Source organism: Cricetulus griseus, chromosome 2 (assembly GCF_003668045.3).
Source record: "Cricetulus griseus strain 17A/GY chromosome 2, alternate assembly CriGri-PICRH-1.0, whole genome shotgun sequence".
NCBI lineage: Eukaryota > Metazoa > Chordata > Mammalia > Rodentia > Cricetidae > Cricetulus > Cricetulus griseus.
The window spans coordinates 22,315,453-22,322,723 of NC_048595.1; positions in this window are offsets into that span (position 1 = coordinate 22,315,453).

The window sequence follows — 7,271 nt, forward strand, 5'->3', positions numbered from 1 at the left end:
GGAAGAATAAAGGACCCATGCTGCAATAAAGGAAGGGACATGAAGCCCCAAGCAAAGAGCGGGGTAGGAGCCTCTGGAAAGCCCTGCCTCTGGTGACAGTGTAGAGTTTGGATTGGATATCACAACAGCTCATCATTTTCTGCCCCAGGAGAGATTATAAAAGGCCCTTCAGCATTTCTCTCCCCCCTCCTCCCCCTCCCCACCCTCCCACCCACCACCACCATCCCCCATACCACCCCACCCCACCCTCTTGAAAAGGGTTACCCCATCAGGGCAACAAAATCCAGCAGTGTGAGGACTGGAGAGAGAGATCACTTAGTCAATAAATACAGTGTTTGTCTTAGTCGACACAGTGTTTATCTCACTGAGTTCCTGAGTTCCGATCCCCGGCACACATCATGTAAAAGGCTTGGCAAGGCAGCCCCACCTGTAATCCAGTAGGTGAGCTCTGAATTCAGTGAGAGAACCTGCCTCGAAAAATGAGGTGGAGAGCCGCTGAAAAACACACCCATTGTCAACCTCTGGCCTACACACACACACACACACACACACACACACACACACACACACTACCTCCTTCCTGGGTGACCCCGGCTGAGCCCTGACATCAAAATGATACAGGAATTGAGGACTCATGGCCAGGGCTCGAATCTTGACAACTTCTAGCTGGGTAACCAGAGCTGCTGAGGAGTCAGGGGTAGAACTGAGCAGTGCTGGGAGATCCCAGAGGTACCTGGGGAGCCACTTACAATGGCTGGAAAGGTGGGGGAGACACAGATCACGATAAGGGATATCTGGTCGCACTGTTATGGTCTGAAGAAACAGGTGCAGAGCCGATTCTAAAACTAGGGATAAGGCTTTGCGTGACATCACTTTATATAAACTGTGGACAGACATTTTTGCTTTTATAGTGATAAATTTATTTTAATGTGCCTTATACAAATATATATAACCAGCCCATGAATTCTGTTATTTCCCACTTGTGGGAGCTTATAAATCTCCATTTTAAAACAGATGCATTAAACTAAAAGGCAGTCATTGGATTTAAAGGACATAGGAAAGGGGTCTTCCATGCATGAACACATGGCAGTTACAGCCTGGCTCGAAATCCCAAGGCCTGGGAAAGCCCAGCCCCTCTCAGTTGCTGTGCTATCTCAAGAACAGAACTTGACCTCTCTGAGAGGCTGTTTCTACCCTGCAGAGGCTGCCTACCCTGCAGAGGCTGCCTACCCTGCAGAGGCTGCTGTACAGGTGAAATGAGGTCACTGGAAGCATCTGCTGGCTTCCTCCATGGCAGCCCCGCCCACACCTCCATCTACACCCTGACAGAGGGCTTAGAGGAAGCAGAGATGGGATTTGAACCCTGGTCTGCTGGATCCCAAATCATGGGCTGGGTTGCAAATACTGCTACATATACACATACCCTCTGCCCTGTCTACCTGCGGAGCCCTAGAGTCCCAGGAAGTCCCTTGCTTCTGGCTGGGTCACTCTGTTGGAACATGCAATCCCCTCTGGAATGAACCTGACCTGTATGTCTCCTCCCAACAGCTGTCCTGAGGAGTGGGTGACCATTATCTTCAAAAGTATGGTTGCTGGCAGGACAGAGCATCCCACAACACCCACCTGATCACCCCAAAACCTGCACTTGCAATTATTTTACATGGCAAAGAGACTTCTAGAGAGGGAACAGGTTACAGATCTAAAATCAAGAGACAGTCTTAGATGGTGCACCTAGGCCCTGTGAGTGAAGGAAGGGACAGGAGCCAGTGACACAGGAAGATAGCACAGGGCTGCTGCCTCTGAAGGAAGAGGATGAGTCCATGAGCCAAGGAGTGTAGGCTGCCTTTAGGAGCTGGAAGAGGCAGAAGAGGGGATCAGCACCTAGGGGCTCCTGTTCTCGGAGCTCAGAGCCCAGAGCTCAGCTGTGGGGAACCTACTTGGGGCTCTCAGCCTTCATTCAGACTGTAAGACAACAAACTCCTGCTATTTGTGGTGACTTGCTCTTTGCTAATAGATACTAATAACCCATGCACCCTCCATGGAGGTCACCCCCCCCAACTCCTGACTGTGGCTGTGGTTGGGCTGCAGTGGTCTACAAGCCTCTGTTTCTTCATGCACAGAGCAGTGGCCAGTTCAACCCCACTTCCCAGGGGAGAATTTAGAACGAGCAGAGGACAGCAGCACAGACTACTCCTGGGCACCCTCTGTCTTCCGGGTTGAAACAGCAGGCCTGAGTTTCTTCCCATCATAGCTGCACCCTCCCTGTTAACTAATGGAGGCCTGGGTAGCTCAGACCCCCTAGGTTACAAGAAACAGAGGGCAGGCTCCAATCTGCTCACAAAACTGTCCTTGCACTAGGTTTGGTGGAGCAGATCTATGATTCCAGCTGCCCAAGAGGCTGAGGCAGGAGGATCAAAGGTTCAAGATCTGTCTGGGTTACACAGTGAGTTCAGGACTAGCCTGGGCAAACTTAGGGAGACATTGTCTCAAAAGAGGCCTGGGGGCCTCAGCTGAGTGGCAGGGTGCTTAGGTAGCAATGTAAGGTGCTGGGTTCCGAGCCCAGTGCTAAAAATAATATATAAGAAACCAGCAATACAAAAGTGTCTTTGTAGACGCGCTCTCTGGTGAGACTTCTGAGAGCCTAGCACACCGTCTCTCCTAAGGAGGCTGAGTCCCTGGTGGGGTTCCTGCTCTGTCACCTGCCACAGCCTGCTCCAGTCTACACAGATGGTTGCCTCCATGGAGGAGGAGTGCTCTGCTCAGCGCTCAATTGCCACTTTCTCTGTGGGGCCAGAGCCGGCAGGCTCAGAACACCTCTCTCCACCCACATGCTGGGAGGTAAAAATAACCCTCACAGACCCACCAGGTTTCACATTTCAACAATGAGTGTGTGAGTCTGTGTCCTTTCAGCCTACCCAAATGCAGCCGCAGGAGCCTCTGCTAGCACGCCTCCACGTGGGACCTTCTGACCGCCATTGTTGCTGTCACCTGTCCTTGATTGAGCCCTCCCTCGAAAGTCACCCCCAGCCCCAGCTGGGGAAGGAAGGCAAGAGGGGTGCTGGTGCACTCCTAGCTGACCTGGTCCTGAGGGAGGTCAGCTCAGCAGCAGAACCTTCTAGGAGGCCAGTCCTCCCCCGTCCTCCTATGGGCCGATGTGGGCAGCTGTCAGTAGGGCAGCTTTGGGAGGCCCCAGGGGCCTCTTCTAACCCGGGGATGGCCACTCTGGGCTCTTCTGCCCACTCAGAAGTATTACATTGTTGGTGCCCTGTGACCGCTTCCTCCTCTGCCTTTGGGGCTTAGAACTGAGACCTATAGGCCCAAGGATAAAGTCACAGGAAATATGAGAAGCTAGACAGCACCTTGTCCCTTTCAGCCTAGTGTGCTGGACCAGGTCTGCCTGTACTTCTATTTTGCTGAAGAGACATGGCCCTCTGAGAGTCACCCTGGCAAACAGAGCCTCATACCTGGGCCAGGAAGATCCGGCTCTCCAGTGAGTTCCAGGCTTTCAGAAACCCCTGCTATGTGTTGAGCCCTTCATCCCACAGGGTCAGTCAGCCAGCAGTGCAGAGGCCACAGCTGCCCGGGGGTGGGGGTGGAGGAGAGAAGAGTTACACACACTCACATTTTGAGACCTCCATGGGTCCTGCAGACAGAAGGCCTCAGGGTTGCCACCCCATAGTTGGTGGGGACTCTTGTAACTAATCTAAACAGCCCAGCTGGTGTCCTTGGTTGAAAATTGGCTCTGAACACCCACCAGGACCCAACATGGGGGTTATGGGTGTGACCAGTGCTATGAGAGAGGAGCAGAGCACAGGACCTTGAGGTAAAGGCCCTGTTCTCTTCCAGCTCTGACCTAGGGAGTGAGATGGTCATACTGTCCCACCACACACACACACACACACACACACACACACACACACACACATACACAGTTACCACACCCTCCTAGGAAGTGACCAAGGTAGCACCTGTAACTCACACACGAGTAAAAATTACCTCATAGGGCATTTCCCCCACAAAGGGGATTTCTAGTTAATCAAATAAAACAACAACGGCCACCAAACAAAAATAATAGGCCTGGCCCCTGAGAGAAGCTAAAAATAAAAAAGCAAGGCAAAGGGCTATTTATGCTTTAAACAACCTGCCATTCGGCAACTTCTAGGAAACCTACTGTTTTTCTGATTTAAAGGGCACAGCTTCCATGAGCACAGGTCCTCTCACCATTGTCTGAACTCCCTTCCTCCCAGAAAGGCAACTGCAATGTTTGGAGTAACAGCAGCTCTTTTGGAAGGACAAAAACTATATCATACCTGGAGGGACGAGACAGAGCCCAGGTCCCTGGTGACACCAAAAAGCCTGTCTCAGGTCCAGACATCTTCCCAGGAACATTTTATACTGTGAAGAAAAGAAACCTGTCCAGGTATTCTGACTTCTTGTATGAGTTCCACAAATGGTTTGTTTTAGGGCCAGCAAGATGGCTCAGTGGGGAAAGATTCTTGCTGCCGAACATGACAACCTGAGTTCAATCCCTGGGACCCATACAATGGGAGGAGAGAACTGACTCCAGCAAGTTGTCACCTGACTGCCATGCATGCACAAGGCCTGCTCTAGCTGCTCGCATCAGAACCATCAACAAGAAACACAGGGTGAGTGGTTAGTTTAGTTAGCTTGACAGAATCTAGACTCTTCTAGGAGATAAGGCTCTGGCATTTGTATGGGGGATTAGCTAGATTAGGCTAATAGAGGCGGAGTGTGCCCTGGAGTCCTGAACCAAACATAAAGGAGGAAGCAAGCTGAGCACTGAGCATTTGATTCTTTCTGCTTCCTGATGGCAGATGCAATGTGACCAGCCGTCTCACACACATCTGCCTCTGCATCCTCCCTGCCATGGCGGTCCACACACTCAAGCCATGAGCCCAGATGAGCCCTTCTTCCCTTCCTTTGCCAGGTGTTTGATTTTGTCTAAGCCATGAGAAAAGTAATTTCCAAAGGTCACCGCTCTCAGGGAGATAGTCCACAGATGTCCATCAATGAGGCTGCTTCAGCAGTCTGAATTCATTGCCCCTAAGCCTGGCTTCTGATCTTGACTAGAGCCCAGAAGTGATGTGTGACTTTGGAATAGCTCCTTCCCCACTCCAACCTCTATTTCCCCATCTATAACATCAGGGAGAGTCTAAGCACCCCCAAATGAGGACCTCTTGCGTGGCAGGACTCATCCCTTGAACATCTGTGCCCAACAGCTAACTGCCCTCCAGCAGGACAGAGCTGATGCTGCTGTCTGATTCCTTGGCTCTGGGTAAACAGCCAGGAGGCCCTGCTCCCTGCCAGGCCTCTGGCAGGCTCCTCTCTAGAGATGCCAATAAATCTCGTCAGGTGATGAAAAACTGGCTCCTGCCAACAAGCCATGAGCTGAAGAGCCCCATTGTGGCTAGGCCTCTAGCAGCACTGGGCTCAGCCTCTGGGCAGGTTGCAGGTCTAGACTTTGAGGAAGCCAGCTCTAGTCTGGTACTCAGTTATAGCTAGCCCCTGCTAGGCCATTGCTGGCCTCCACCTCCCTGAAGAATGCATGCTCACACGTGTGTGTGTGCACACATACACATAGACCTGCAACCACAGTGCACTTGACACATCTCAAACTGACCATCCTCTTGGGATGGACGCCTCTTGTTTCCATTGCTGGCCAGGCTGAGATGGTGGTCTCAGCCTCCTCTGTCTTCACCTTCAACTTTCGCTCTCCGTTCTCCCAAGCCCTGTGGCTTCTGAGTCCCTCTCACATGCCACCACCAGGGTCCAGCCACACCAACTGTCCCTGTACCTCAGTGTGCAGCAAGGATAATGGTTGATGGAGAGAAGACCCCACCCTGGGCAGCCTCCTGGCCACCACATATAGCTGTCTAGACAAGGAAGGAGGTAGGTCCAGGGAGTTGAAGGGTTGGGATCCAATATTAGACCCTGGCCAAGGACTTCTGTGTCTATAGAGCAAGTAGCTGGGCCACCATGCCACAACCCTACACGTGATCATTTAGAAGCTTTTGATAAATAGACCAACAAGAACCTGTGTCCCACCTAAGGGCTACATCATCCCCAGATCAACTTAGTGTCTTCCACAAGCATCTGTCAAGATCATAGCTGAATACGAGCCACCTCATTTTTGAGGGAACTTGGTCCTTCATCTTGCCCCCACCTTGGATGGCATCCTGAATGTGCTCTTTTAGCCTATGTTGCCATCACTAGATGACTGGGTGCTCACTGGGTCTTTATTGAGTACCTACTATGTGCCCAGGGCTGGGCTGTAGACACACAGCAATGACCCACACAAGATTCTGCCTGCAGGCTGCCCAAATGCCCCATCCCCACTCACAGAGGTCAAGCAGGGCTTTGACAGGGCCCAGGTGGCAGCTCCCAGGACCCAGCGGAAACCCTGCAGACAGGTGGGTACCACAGTCTCGGCTTTAGTAATGTCCCAAGACAGGTACAAGGCCTCCACTTAGTAAAAGGTGCAATCGAAATGACACCAGCCAGCTAAAAATATCTCCCTGGAGAAGAATCTGGTGGGGATCCTGGGGAGGGCACAGCCTGGCTTCCCATCCTAACTCTATTGGGGCAAGCTAGATGACAAAGCCTGCTGTCACCACCTCACTGGGGCCCCTTTTCCTCAGTGGTAAGAAAGAGGTGACAATAGCCCTGTCCTGCTTACCCTGCTTACGGAATTACTGTAAAGACTAAGATAATGCTAGGGAAATTGGACTGGGCAGGTGGCCTGTGAGGACCAACTCCTCCCCCAACCTGTCACCTTCCCCTGAGCCAGTTGTCCTCCTGAAAGCTGGTTCTGAACAAGCCCTGCTTTCAGTGGTTGCCTATGGCCTGCAGGATCCATCCGGCACCATCGAGAGCAAGTGTTTCTGCCATGGGGCTTCCTGGTGACTCTCTCACAGGCACAGAGCCTCTCCCTAGGCACAGTCTCCATCCACAAGGCATCATGTCCAAGAGGACCTGGGGTACAGGCCTAAAATGACATTGGTATCACTGCCCACCCCCCAAGCCTCTTCACACTGGAGGGAAATGCGGGGGTGGTTGTGGTTGGAGAGGCACGCCATTTCCCAGACAGCCTATCTGAGGCCGTCATTTTCCACCCACCCTAGCTGTCTTATGGCAGCTATGGCCTGGCACTTCGCCCAGTAGGGAGCACCGGCCCTGCTCTATACAGTGTCTCCATACAGAGAGAGCCATGCTGTTCAGGGATGGGGAAGGCCCCACATCGATGAGCCCCT